The sequence below is a fragment of the Silene latifolia genome, chromosome Y, assembly GCF_048544455.1.
Source record: "Silene latifolia isolate original U9 population chromosome Y, ASM4854445v1, whole genome shotgun sequence".
In the NCBI taxonomy this organism is placed as follows: domain Eukaryota; kingdom Viridiplantae; phylum Streptophyta; class Magnoliopsida; order Caryophyllales; family Caryophyllaceae; genus Silene; species Silene latifolia.
The window spans coordinates 182,270,317-182,286,117 of NC_133538.1; the positions used below are offsets into that span (position 1 = coordinate 182,270,317).

At 32.5% G+C, this 15,801-nt stretch overlaps 1 long non-coding RNA gene across 1 annotated transcript; it reads right to left on the minus strand.

The window, feature by feature from the left end:
* Nucleotides 1-1,022: 1,022 nt before the first annotated feature.
* LOC141626230 (uncharacterized) lies at nt 1,023-8,015 on the minus strand. The gene is made up of 5 exons (XR_012535843.1): nt 7,672-8,015; nt 7,049-7,175; nt 6,672-6,800; nt 6,408-6,470; nt 1,023-1,091 (listed from the first exon to the last, which is right to left on the minus strand). It is a non-coding gene; the product is annotated as an uncharacterized LOC141626230 (long non-coding RNA).
* Nucleotides 8,016-15,801: the final 7,786 nt, after the last annotated feature.

Below are 15,801 nucleotides of genomic sequence, written 5' to 3' on the forward strand. Positions count from 1 at the left end.
AACCATATACAGCACAATTAACATACACGTCGCACATATACACACGGACTCCACGTTCCCATACCATGTGACTCGGCTTAAGTATCATGGGGCCAAGATTTTGAAGTGAGGCGCCTACTCACCCAAAACCTAGCATCGGTAGGGCTCCCATTACACATACACCAGGTTCATTTTATTAGACTCCCTATGTTCATTATGTTCATTTGTTATTCTGAGTTCCAAAATCGTCGCTCTGATACCATTTGTAACACCCCCATACTCCAAGTGCCTTACCAAGACTACTCGGGTATAAGGATACTACCATCTCGGTTGCCCGAGTGCTTGAATATCATAAGACAATAAAGAAACGTACTTTTAAAGTAATTATAGATTAAGTGATTACAGGTTCCAAAACCAAAACTAATAAAAGGAATTACAAGGTTCTCATACGGTCTCACAACTAAAACTATCAAAGCTACTAGACTTCGTCGACACAACGGAAGACTTCTAACGCCACGTGATGACTCATCCTGCTATCCCATACGCGTCATATCACACTGCTCAATAATAGCGCTCACCACCCCGAATGGATCACCACAGTTTTAAAACATTTAAACGGGGTCGATTAATCACACAATTCAATACATATATCAACAATAAGATAAATGCAGAGCGACTTTAATGTCACACACACACACACACACACGACAACCAATTCCCATCATCTCAATCCCGATCGTCCACTGGACCACCCTCGCCAGCTGGGGACCGCAGCCTGTTCCCACCTAAGCCCCGCTCATCGAACGAGCGATAACCACTGTCCATTAATGTGCACATCCCCTTCCGTGGCGGGTTCCACGAAGGGCGAAACTAGGGCGTGAGATCACTCCCCGCAAGTGACCCCACTCGGTAGAGAACGCATCTCGAGAACCATCAACAAACACAACCACAATCACAATCACAATCACAATCATCATATCAAACAACTAACTACAGCACATCACCAATATCCCATTATGGGACTAATACTGAGTAGGAAATCCTACCTGATATGCACACAACGAGACGGTCTCTACTGCTGAGTCAAAAAGCCTCTTCTATGAACCCTCCTCCTATCATACAACACATAAGGGCTACCAAATCAATACTACACATAAAACCCCCAAATCTCTAAATTAGGGTTTAACCAAAACAAAGGAAAGACAATAAAAAGGATACGTAGATCTTACCCTCGACGCAAGGAACTCAATGGTATAAACAACGACAAGAACTGACCGTCTGAACTCCGGGAATTGCTAAGAATGCGATTAGGAAGAAGAACTAGTTGCTTTCTCTCTTAAACAGGGTTTTAGGTTTTGTAAAAGTGATTTAAAACAATGACGACGAAACTTAAATACCTTAATCGTATAATTAACAAAACCCGAGAAAACTCCCCGTAAAACCGGACACTCGATCGAGTACCCAAGGTACTCGATCGAGTACCCCCTTACTTGATCGAGTGCCCCAGCTACTCGATCGAGTACCCAACAGGTCAGAAACTATTTTATCTCGCAACTTGCCCTTACTCGACAGAGTAAGGGCTACTCGATAGAGTACCCCAAGACTTATAAATAAATACGGAGTATTACATAGCATCTAGGCTTTATTCAAAATATTTTAACTACACTCCGGTATGTAGAAGAGTCCCATATTCATCTAAACACGCAGGAAGATCACTCGCTGATGCAAATGAATGGTACACCTATAGCTATATCAACATTGCTCTATGTGGATTGCCTCGAACAAAAAGGGGGTGATTGATAAACTAAACAAATATCATTTCTCAGCTTTTTATTTAATTATCAGCTTTATTTATTTTATTTTTGAATGTTGTTGTTTAGTTAATTCGAGAGCCATGAATCTGCGAAATCATATATTATATTAAAGCAATAACCGCCAACCCCGTTGGTCGCCACGTGTCACAGCCCCTTCAGATGCCATGTGTCACTCTCCACTTTATTAAAAAAAATAAAAATAAAAATAATAAAGAAAGGCAATCACGTAAACATTGCTAAAAAAACTGGAAGTTGCTGATTTTTTAACATATGATTATTGATTCTTTCTAAAGATACTCCGAAATTTACTCCAAAACAAACTAAAAAATCTTAATTTTTACGTGATTGCCTCAAAAAAATATTCTAAATGAGATATTTTGTAATATATTTTTCGTTTTTTTAATTAATTTATAGAACCAAATCTTTTAATGTTCACATAATCATTTATTGCTCACATTCCTAGATCTTACGCAGTGTAATTTAAGTGATTTAGAGCAATGTGGTTCACATGAAGAAAAAATGTCTACCTCTAAAAAAAAAAGTATATGTTACATACTCTGAAGATTTGATGAATTAATATCAAAAGCTTTCTTCCAAATTTATATTGCTGCCATGATCGCTTGTCCTCTCTTAAGAGTTTTAACAAAATCAAATGGAAGGGAATTCTAAAAGATTGGCCAACCCAGAATAACTCAGCAAATATGGTGAAAGCATATTTATATATTCTTATTTTTTTTGAGTAAAATCACACAATAAATCAAGGGAAGTATAATATTTTGCAGTTTTTAAGAGCTTTTTATTTTGTTGGTATATGTTTGTAAAACTGTTTGATTCTCTCAATTATTTAGGGCTATTGTCACTAATATGGAGTAGTCTATAAGTTGTTTGCTCCATCTATGCAGGTTTCTACTATCCTTGATTACGGTTTTATCATTTCTCTTTTTTCTATTGTACAACATAAAATTCAATAAAAACAAAACAAAAATCAATTAATCGATGAAGCTTTCAAATACAAGCAATTATTTTATAATAAATGAAATTTCAAGTGTGATTCGTCGATGAGAGCATAAAACATATATCCAAAAAGGTGTATTTTCCAATTCTTAGACTCCGTAATGGACCTTAATACATTTTTATTTTTATTTTGGGTTTGTAAAACACGTAAATATCTCATATTGATAACTTGATATTTTAGTTCATTCATAATGTTTGTAGTTAACTTCTAATTCACAATTTTATAAAGATACTCCAATTACTACACCTTGAGTCAGAGTCTCCGAATTCACTCCATTCACACAAGCAACACTAGAGAAGGACTTTTGATTCAACTTTTGTTCTTTCCATTATACACCTTAAGAGTTTAAATTATCATCACGGTCATTTATTTGCCTTTAATTTTGGCACACAAAAACTAAAGAAAGATGAGGGAGTCGTTATTAGATGACAAGTTGGAGTGACTTCAAAAAAATCAATTTAGATACATAGTAGTATTTTCAATTTATATAAGTTGGAGTAACTTCAAAAAAAATTATCTAACTACCAATGCATAACATTATGACATTAAAATGTAATGAGTAAATAAGTTGTTAGCAAAAAATACATAAAAGTAACCTATTTAGTTTTGTTAAGAAAATCTCATACAATTATATTTTATGTAAAAAATACGGATTACTCCCTCCTATTCTACTTAAGTGTCCCATTGTCCATTTCCGTATATTTACAATAATGTCTCATTGTCTATTTTTGGTAAACTTTTACACTTATTTTAATCACTTCAACCACACAACAATACCCCACCCCACCTCAACCCAAAACAATACTTATTTTAATCACTTCAGTCACAATAATACCTCACAATATCTTCCCCCCCTCCAATTAGCTCACCCCACCACAATACTTTACATTATTTAACTACTTTCCTTAATTCCCGTGTCAAGCCCACAAAGCCACAATGGGACTATTATCCAGAATAGGAGGGAGTACTATATACTCCCTCCTATTCTAAATAATTCTCCTCCTTTCCTTATATTCATCTATTCACTTACCCCATAACAATACCCCACCTCACTGCACAACAATACTTATTTTAATCACCCAACCCACAAATAATACCCCACAATACCTATTAATGCATAAAATTATGACATTAAAAGGTAATGAGTAAATAAGTTGTTATAAGAAAAATATTTTTATCCATTTTAGTTTTATTGTTCAATCTCTCATTTTAAATTATTTCAAATTAACAGTATTGCATGACAAAATGATTTACAATGTTGAGAGGTAATTGTTAAACTAAATAAAAACAATTAAAAAGTTAGTATTTGGCGACTTGAAAGGCGAAAGAATGAGCGATATTGATGGTGGAAGGTCGTGATATGGAAGGGGTCGCGATAGGTGGGTAATGATGGGATGAAGAGTTTCATAAGGTGCTGAGATATGGGTTGAGAGGGACGTCGTGGACCGAGGTGTTTGGTGCAATCACTAATGCGGTGGAGGATTTGCTGGTGGGTTTTGAGGTGGTCAGTTTGAGATGGCGAATGCTGTTTCTAGACGTCCAAGCTAGGTAGCACCAAAACGAATACGGACATGTGCTACCTAGCGTCCAGGTGATGGTGGGTGGGAGAGGAAAAGGGAGAGAAGGTAAAAAATTGAGAGGAGAACAAAGAGTAGGGGTAATATGAAAAAAAGCGTACAACAATTAATAAATTAAATGTATGTTGCGTAAATAAGCAGGTTGTGAAATCTACAATGATTTTATATCCACTTTTCCAGATTTCACCTTTCATAAGTTAAAAAGTCGAGAAAATAAAAAGTAAAGTACTTTAATTTGAGTAAAATTAAGCAACATAAACTTATCAAAAGTGTACGGGTAGACAAAGTAATTTTTTCTAAAATTTAGTGTGTGTTTGGCCTGACTTTTAAAAGTGTTTTTGGCCTTAAAAACAGTTTTTGGTCAAACACATCATTATTTAAACGTTAAAGAAAAATTTCTCAAAAGCCAAAAAATCGTCTTTTTGCCCATAAAAATAGAAGCAACAATTTGCTACTTCTGCTTTTGAAAAACACTTCTAGAAAATTAAGAGCATGTTTGGCCTCACCTCTCAAAAATGAGTTTTTGTTTTTAAAGTTTAATTTTCTAAGTGTCTTTTTCAAAAGTAGAAGTATCAAATTGTTGCTTCTATTTTTATGGGTAAAAATATGGATTTTTAGCTTTTAGGAATTTTTTTTAAAACTTTTAGAAAATGTTGTGTTTGGCCAAAAAGTGTTTTTAAGTCCAAAAACATTTTTATAAGATAGATCAAACACACACACTAAGCTTAAAAAATAAAAACTCATTTTCAACAAGTTAGGCCAAACATGCTTTAAAAGTAATTTACTAAAGAGTTTTTTTGGCAAACACTACCTAACATTTACATCATTTACAAAAATACTACCTAACATTTCAATTTTGCAACAAATTACCTAATGTTTTTTAAATTTTGTCTAAAACTACCTAGAGCCAATCACCGGTGAAATATGTCTTAATTTTTCGACCTTTGACCTATTTCACACGTGAGAAGTCTTTGGCTATATGTTTCCCTACATATATTTCTCACTGTATACATTTTTTCACTCCAATACACAAAATAAACCCATATTTATTTCCCTCAAATTACCTTCTTTCTTTCTCATTAATCAACAATTAAATAATTAAAGAGAGTAAAAATATACCTTGATCAAGTAGGGGAAAAGATAGGCTAGAATTAGTGGAAATTAAGTAAAGAGATTATTAATTAGTTGAGAGTGAAGAGATGAAAGAAGGAAAAAGGAAATGGGCCCATTAGAGGAAGAGGGTTAAACACAATATTTGCACAACTTCACACGTGTGAATATAGGTTAATAGTCGAAAAATTGACTTAATTCATCGGTGATTGAGTTTCGGTAGTTTTAGACAAAAATAAAAAAATATTAGGCAGTTTGTTGCAAAATTGAAAATGTTAGGTAGTATTTTTGTAAAAGAGGTAAATGTTAGATAGTGTTTGCAAAAAAACTCTTTACTAAATCCAAAAAATACATAAGTTCTTACTTCTAACAATACTTTTCGTTACCACCCGTGCAGTGCACGGGTTCAAAAACTAGTTTTATGTGATGAAAAATTACAAGATTTTTAAGTTTGCTGAATATTACTTATGTTTTAATTATCACAATATCATCATTGGCTAAGATTCACTTAGTAAGGTCTGAGATTCACAAAATAAGGTCTAAGATTCACCAATAAGTAAAAGAGCAGAAAAGGTGATTCTAACCACATATGATGACGAAGTTTCAGAAAACAAGCTCTAAGATTCACTAAACAAGGTCTGAGATTCACAAAATAAGGTCTGAGATTCACCAAACAACAAAATCGACTCAATTCATAAACTCTGACAGTAACAATTCAACCAACTCTTACAGTCACACAATTAGGTCCTAAGATTCACAAATTCGACTCAATTCATAAACTAAACCTTGCAAAAAAAACTTAAATACAAAATCGATCCATATATTCCACAATAATCGAGCAGAAATTTTGACAAATGCAAACTGAATCAGAAAACATGAGATTTTACAATAATTACACAAAAAATGATTTACCTGATTCAATAGCACTATTATCATCAATCATTGTGATAACTACAATCTCCATATCAATCAGAGCTGCAAAATCGTCAAAAACAATGTAGTAAGTAGTACGAAATCGTAAGAAAAAAGAAATCACTCAAAATATTGGTCAAATTCAAACGTTCTATTTACGAAATCGTTCAATTTGATCAAATTCGAACCTGATATCATCAATTTATGAGTGAATTGACAGAATTGTATGAATATACTCAATTTTGATCAAAATAATGAAATTACCTGAAAATTAATCGAAATTACTTCAATCGACGTTGTTGTATATTGTTTAGCTGAAATCTACGAACAATCGCTGCAAATTGATGAGTTTATGGAGAAGATTTGGGTTGAATGAGTAGAACGCACGAACAGCTGCAAAAGAATGTTGGTTGTTACGAACGTTGAATGTGCTTTGCTATATTTTAGAGAGAGAGAGTGTGTGTATTTGGCCTGTTGTATGTTTTATTATTTTAGAGATAGAAAGTATTTTGGGCTAAATGAAAAGATTTGGAATGACCCCTCAATTTTCAGCCCAATGAATAATAGGAAGTTAGTCCATAAATTTGCTTAATGAAGGAAATTGGTGACGCCAGCCACCTCGCCATAATTAACGGCCTTACCGGATCCGGCCGATGAACTTCCCTGCGCACTGTCACGGTAGCCCTTGTGACTGCGTCTCTCCGGCGACGATCCTCGCTCTCACCCGCCGCATCTCTCTAGCCATGATCCTTGTTCGAAAATAACAATCTACCAAATTCAATCGACAATCAAAAAACACATTAGCATAACATGGTTAGAAAACTACGTGAGGCCATTACCATTCGTACATTTTGATGCAAGATTCAATTTGTACTACCATGACATCTGAATCCTAATTATTTATAATAACAAATCTAGATGACAATTTCCAAATCAATTGCAATTATATACGTGACTCTCTTCATCAATTGCATTTATATAAACAATAAACACAAGCAAAAAATTAAAATTTCGTGACAATATCAAGAACAAATACAAATAAATCACAATGTAAAATAACTTAACACAACAAAACTAAAATAGTATTAAAAACATTTCACATCTAAAACAAATAAACACAAATCTCTTCATCAATTCTATCAAAACAAACAATTCAATTGAATAAATTTTTAATGACGCATTCATCGTTTTTCACTCAAAAAACTAACTCATTAATAAAATTATTCTGATTCAAACAAATCTTGCAAAAGAGCAACAATATTACCTTGTGTTAAATGCGAAACTCGTCAAATCTTCGAAAATATATAAGTAATCCGAATTTGAATTTTGCAATTTCATTTTGCTAGATACATAGGTATCTTTAATATTTTGCAATATTAAACATATTATTTTGTTGAATTTTGTTGATGATTGTAGTGATGGGAAAGGGAAGTAAAACAATTTTTTTGAAGGTATACGAATATAGAGAGAGAAATATGGAAAATGATGTTGAATGTTCAAATGAATTTGGATGGTTGATGGTAGACAGTAAAGACGGGTGATGAGGGATAAAAGAGAAAGTAAATGATGATTATTGGGAAATGTATATCAGATTGGGAATTGGGAAAAAGTGGGTGGGTGAGTGTGTGCTTTATTTTAATCTCAGCCATTCATTTGATCTTATTTAAGGGCTGAGATGAGGACTTAAGGACTCAACATCAAAACAAGGACTTATAGGATCTCATTTCTATATATATATATATATATATATATATATATATATATATATATATATATATATATATATATATATATATATATATATATATATATATATTAGATTTGGGATCCTATGAACCACTTACATAGTGAGAACCATGAGAACTTCACCTTATAAATTTTTTTTCTAAAAAAATAACGACGTATTTGAATTCAGCATAGAATTTTATGACTAGATAACATATTTCTTAGTCCAAAAAATATAAATTATTGACGGAAATCGAGACGAGAAACATTTAATTAATTTTCATGCACCTAGAACTCGTTTTCATGCACCTAGAGCCTGATATTTTCATGCACCTAGTAAATATTTCCATGCATGTAATAATTTTCATGCACCTACTATTCATTTTTGTGTATCTATAGCCATTTTAGTATACCTAATTGTATTTTTATACAGTAATTTTATATTGTTAATAAAATCAATAAAATTTCTTTAGTTATACTAAAAATGTGTTTGAATAAACTAAACTAAGGGTAAATGATCCATCAAAACTTTCGGAACAAAATTTGAAGATGATTTAGTAAGGGTTCTCACAGTTCTCATTATGTTGGTGGTTCTCACTGGATCCTGACCTAAATTATATATATCCTCCTCTTACATTTGAGTCGATAAGTCCCATTATGGGCCATTGGATCTTGGAAATGGAGGGCTAAGATGAGAACACAAAAATTAAGGTTAATGCTCTAATTTTGCCATCTTTCTCTAATTTTCTCATTAACTACATTAATCCTCCTCATCTTTCATTCATCAACTCATTATCACATCTCCTTATTCTCTTTCTATATCTCACTTCTCTATATTCTCTCCAAAAAATCAAGAAAAAAAACCTCAAAAACCAAACAAATAAAAAACCCAAAAAACCCCAATAAATCATTTACTCATCTTTTCCTCATTCACCATCCACCGACCACCACCCACCGGCCGCCGCCACCGCCGCCGCCGCCCCGACGTTTTTTTTTTTTTTTTTTTTTTTTTTTTTTTTTTGAAAAAACTTGATGTTTTGGTGTTCTTTTTATTTTTTTTGTTGTTTTTTTCTCCATATATCGTCTTGCTATATAAGATTGTTTCAAATTTGTGAGTTTTTTTTTATCTTAATCTTAGATCTACTAAAGTAGATCAATTTTCATTGCCCCCTTTTTTTTTTCAATTTTGATGTTTTGGTCTTTTTTTTTTTCCCGTTTATTGTCATTCTTACAAATTATAGTTTGATTTTAGTATTAAATCTATTAGTTATGAAATCTCATTTTTTACTTTTTCCTTGTTGATATCACTTTGTTAATATCCGTCTTGTTATATATATTTGCCAAATTTCGTATTTAAAATTTTCTTTTGGTATTGTGTGATTTAGGATCTATTAAAATTACTTTATCGGTTAAAATTACACTTTTTCGATTAAAATTACACTTTTTACCGTTAAAATTACACTTTTTTTTGGTTAATATCAAAGTTGTTTTCCTGTTAAAAGTACACTTTTTTCCGTTAAAATTACACTTTTTTTCTGTTAAAATTACATTTTTTTCCGGTTAAAATTACACTTTTCCATTAAAATTACAATTTTTTCCCTTAACATTACACTTTTTTCTATTAAAATTATACTTTTTTCCTTTAAAATTACACTTGTCTTCATTAAAGTTACACTTATCTTTATTATTAAAGTTACATTTATCTCTACTAAGGTTACTTTCTCAATGACTAAAGTTACGCTTTTGGACAAAAGTTAGAACAATTTGGACTGAAATTACACAAATTTGGACTAAAATTTGTCAATTTGGACTAAAATTACACAATTTGGACTAAAGACACACAAATTTGGACTATAGTTATACAATTTGGATTAAAATTACACTTTTATGGACTAAAATTACACTTCCGTTGACTAAAATTACACTTCCGTTGACTAAAATTATATTTTGGTAGACTAAAGTTATACATTTGTGGATTAAAGTTACACATTTGTAGACTAAAATTACACTTTTTTGGACTAAAATTACACTCATAAAATGATAAAAGATACACACACTATCAATTTACTAAGTTACACTTTAGTGGACAATGATTGAAATTTCACAATCTCAATGACTCAAAATAAATGAATTGTGTAACTTTAGTTCAAATTGTGTAATTTACTCTAAATTTAGTCGTAAATAGTGTATTATTAGTTCAAAATTATTCGTAAATAGTGTATTTTCAGTCCAAAATTCTATAATTTTAGTCCAAATTTAGTTGTAAATATTGTATTCAATTTAGTCGTAAATAACTCCATTAATTAGTTCAAATAGTCAAAATAGTCCAAATTAGTTAGTCCATATTGTCCAAATTAGTTAGTCCAAATTGCCCAAATTAGTCTGTCTAACTTTAGTCCAAGAGTGTTACTTTAGTCATTAATAGAGATAAGTGTAATTTTAACAAGAAAAAGTGTAATTTTAACCGAAAAAGGTGTAATTTTAAAGTAAAAAAATGTAATTTTAAAGTAAAAAAGTGTAATTGTAACAGAAATAAGTATAATTGTAACAAAAAAAGTGTAATTGTAACAGAAATAAGTGTAATTGTAATAGAAAAAAGTGTAATTTTAACAGGGAAAAGTGTAATTATAACAGAAATAAGGGTAATTTTAACCAAAAAAAGTGTAATTGTAGCAGAAAAAAGTGTAATTGTAATAGAAAAAATTGTAATTTAACAGGGAAAAGTGTAATTATAACAGAAATAAGGGTAATTTTAACCAAAAAAAGTGTAATTTTAACCCAAAAAAATGTAATTGTAATGGAAAAAAGTATAATTTTAATAGGAAAAAGTATAATTGTAACAAAAAAAGTGTAATTGTAACAGAAATAAGTGTAATAGTAATAGAAAAAAAAGTAATTTTAGCAGGGAAAAGTGTAATTATAACAGAAATAAGGGTAATTTTAACCAAAAAAAGTGTAATTGTAGCAGAAAAAAGTGTAATTGTAAGAAAAAAAATGTAATTTTAACGAAAAAAAAGTGTAATTTTAACAAAAAAAGTGTAATTTTAACGAAAAAAAGTGTAATTGTAATAGAAAAAAAGTGTAATTTTAACGAAAAAAAGTGTAATTTTAACGAAAAAAAGTGTAATTTTAACAGGAAAAAGTGTAATTTTAAAGAAAAAAGTGTAATTTTAACAAAAAAAAAGAGTGAAATTTTAATTGATATTAACAAGGCGAGATTTGTAAAAAAAACCAAGATAAACACCAACAATATTAGATCTAAAATAAAAAATGATGTAAAACGAAAATAAAAAATAAAAAATGATGTAAAACACCAACAATATTTAAACACCAACATAAACACCAACAATATTAGATCTAAAATAAAAAACGATGTAAAACACCAACAATATTTACACTTTTTTAAATAGACAACATAATAAATTTAAACAAGACGGGATTTGAAAAAAAAAAAAACAAGACGATATTTGAAATACAAAATATATAACAAGACGATATTTCAAACAAATAAAATCTCAAAAAAAAAGACCCACTACAAAAACCAAGCACAACTACTACCACCATCCCAAACCTAACACGCCAACAACAACAACCAACATCTATTTAAAAAAAAAAACAGATTTGATATGAAAAAAAAGGAGATCTATTTTCGGGTGTTGTTCTGGTAAACAAAAAAAAATTAAAAAAAATTTCGAAATCTGGGAAAGAAGAAAAAAAATTCATAAACAAAATTTTGAAAAAACTAAAAAATAAAAAAATAAAATAAAAAAGAGAAGAAGAAAAAGAAAACGAAACAGGGAAGAGAAGAACAAAATTCATAAACACAAATCAACATTTGCTAAAGAAAAAAGAAAAAAAAGTGTAGATTTTGTGGGTATTGTTGCGGTGACAGGCGGTGTGCGTGAGGGGTGTGTTGTCGTCGGTGGTGGCAGGCGGTAGTGAAGTATGGGGGAGGTTTGGCCGTGAGTGGTGAGAAAGGCGGTAGGGTGGTGGGGTGCGGCAGATCTGGGTGGTGAGAGAGGAGTGGCGTGTGGTGCGTGGTGTGTTGGTGTGGTGGTGCAGTGGTGGTGTGTGTGGTGGTTTTTGTTTTGTTTTTTATTGTTTTTTTATTTCTCAGATTTGTTTTGTTTTTTTTTTGGTTTTTTTTTGGTTTTTTTTTTGGGGTTTGTTGATGAGAGGAAGAGAAGATGAGAGAGGTGGTTTTGATTTTGGAATGAATGAAAGAGAGATGAGTGCATGGAGGATAAGAATAAGATTAGAATGAGGAGGAGATTAGGAATGATTAGGGAGGAAGATTAGCTAGATTCATTTCTAGCCCTCCATTTTGATGCAATCTCCTCCCCCCATCTCTCTCTCTTGTAGAGAGAGAGAGAGAGAGAGAGAGAGAGAGAGAGAGAGAGAGAGAGAGAGAGAGAGAGATCCGGTGAGAACGAACATTCGGTGAGAATGATCACTCTTACTAGTCTTACCATAAATAATAACATATCATACATATATTCACGTCACTTTCGCCGTTTCATTTCTTTCTCTACAGCAATAACTGTATTCATCTTCTTCATCTAACATCCACTGCCACGAACAAATCCATAATCAAGTCATCAAATTACAATTATAACTACATTAATTTTGATTGTTAATTGTTAATTAATTTATTAATTTAGGTTAAATTAAAATTAAAATTACAACTCGAAGAAAACTCCGATTCAAGTTCCGAAAACGATTGCTCGCATTCAAGATCATCGTCAGCAAGAACGGTGACATAATATCCATTGGAATACACGAGTTAACCTCCGACATTTATGCTCTACACCTGCCGTTATTTGTTTTTTTTTTTGAAACGTCGCTGTTGTTGCGGGGTTGTCTTTCATGAAGAAGAACGAAGATGGAAGAAATATGCATATTGTGTTGCCAAATACAAGCAGTAATGGGTTAGGACTACGACAATCATTAATTGGCGTCTATTCCTTGGGCACTGACCAAAAAACCCAGCAATGGCCAACGAGAGTGTTTAATAATTTTAATTTGCAGGGTAAGTAGCTTTAATTCATCAGATCCATCACTGTGGTGCTAATCGAAATTATTAATTAGGATTTAAATTCAACCTTGATTATTAGAGAAATGTGATGTCGAAATTTTGGTGTTGTTGACGAAACGTTGAATTATGGCATACAACTAATTCATTGTTGATTTCATGATTGATGGATGTATTTAATATTAGTGGACTACATGTTTGAAGGTACTGGGTTAATGTAAGGGGGTAATGTGCATTTAGAATTGTAGATGTGTACATAGTACTTTGTAGATGTTAAATTTTATAGCTGTGGATTTGCAAGACAGTGTACTGTAAGATACATAAATTATATTATTAATACATTAATTATATTTGGGGTAAGTGTACCTATGACGAAAAAGAGTGTATCTGGATTGTTATAAAGTATATCTCAACTCGGGTTAAATAAACGTATCTACGATAGTTTAAAGTGCAACTTAGATTTGATTTACAAAAAAAAAAAAGTGTATATAAGATATATTTTAATGTATCTAGTAGCTGTAAGTGTATAAAAAAAAGATAAAAAAAAAATGTATCTACATTGTTATAAAATGTAACTAGAAGTCATGGAAAAAGCGTACCTATGACAACGTAAAGTGTATCTGAGATTTGGTGAAAAAAAAAAGGCGTATCACATATATTTTAGTTTATCTAGTGCGTTCTCACCGTTCTATTGAGAGAGAGAGAGAGAGAGAGAGAGAGAGAGAGAGAGAGAGAGAGAGAGAGGCGGGATCCCGTGCGAATTGAGTTATGGTGCGAACCGTACGAACTTACATAAAAACACTCTTAATCGCACAAAACCAAACTAAACTCCCTGACTTCTTTCTCTCTCATTCTTATCCCTAACTACCACCACACCTGACTTCTTTCTCCCTCATCCACCACCACCCGTTAGAACTTCTAGACGACCGCCGGAGGTAGAGCTATCCGTCACCTGTCACACACAAAAATACAAGCAAATCAATGCTCTTCTTGTGCACTCACTTCGCCGACGACCAAGTTATGCGTTTTTCGTCAATGTTGAGGAAGACAAGTTTCGGGCTCTAAGCTTCCTGACTACTTCGCCGGCATAATCAATTTTCGGAAATGTTACCTCGTTTGTTGTAGATCTAGCATTTAGATTGAATTTCAAAAAAAAAAACATAACTGATTCCGGCGTACTGTTGTGCTCGTATATGGACGGTGTAATTACTTTTTTGAAATCTTGCTTCGTTTATTGTAGATCTCGCATTTCTATTCGAATGGTGGGCTACTTGAGGATTGAAGGAAGATGGTGGCTCGTGCGGTGGTTCCCTGTTGCTTTTGGACTCGGGTTGTGGTTCCGAGTTGCACATCGTTATTTTAATGGTGGTGGTTGTTTGTTGTGGTGACAGGTGATGTCCCCGTCGTGGTCTGAGGTGGCCGGTCATGTCACCGGTACAGGTTTAAGTGGATGTCACAGGGAAGGGGATGTTTGTAGGGTTAGTTCAAGGATGGTTATGGTCGTGGTGCTGGAAGTAGGTGTGGTGGTGCTGGTGTTGGTGGTCAAGTGGGTGGTCGTAAAGAATCTTCAGATCATAGATACATAAAACCCAAGCCCGGAATCCGGATACACATTGTATTACGACGGAATACAAAAAACGATGTGTGTATCTAGTAATAATCTTATGTGTATCTGGTAGTAATATCATGTGTATCCGAGGGTAGCCCTTGATATGTCTTAGACCGACCTAATACGCCTAAGACTGACCTGAATTACACTCAAGAAGAGTCGTTGCTAGAAAAGATCGACCACGAGTGGATCCAAACGCGAGCTCCATTTGGCTAGTGAACATTCCCGGTAAACACACATTTGTAACTACTCCATTTCAGATGATTTCCAATGGGTTGAAATGTTGAATATTTCAACTCAATCGCTAAAAGATTAGCACATTTAGCTAATTTCAAGCAGAATGCTAGAGGGTAAAAGTTGGCAAGCTTAACTTGTTTTTCTTAAATAAGGTCGAAAGATATCATTAAGAATTTGGAGATAATCACGTATTCTACAAAGAAAATGGCATAAGAATTTAATAAATTCCCATTACTTAGACCATATGCATGTTGCATATGCTAATATGGATTATTCTTTATGGTTAGATTTACTAGTTTTTTAGCCATTTATGATACTTTGTCCAAATTTTAAAAAGTACATCTAGCTACCTAAAGGTGTGCATCTAATAACTTAAAAAGTGTATATAATAAGTTAAAGGTATATATCTAATAACTTAAAGGTATGAACTTAGGACCCTTTGTAAACGTACCTAGTAGCTAAAAACGTATATAGTGCATAAAACCACTCCCAAAGTGGGACGGAAAAGGGTTTAGGGTTGGATTACGTGGCCTGCTACGCGGATCCGCATAATCCAACCCTAAAGACTTTCCTTTATTATCGGAAAGGGGCATTTGCAAGAAATGTACCTACTACACATTGAAAATATACCTACTACACATTGAAAGTGGTACGGGAAATGGTTTAGGGTTAGATTAGGCGGTGATGAGTCATATTTATATACATTTATATGCCTCCCCTTAGTTACTTTTGTGACGGTTTTTGTGCTAAATTATATTAACTATATGCCTTTTATGCTAGAATGTCGATAC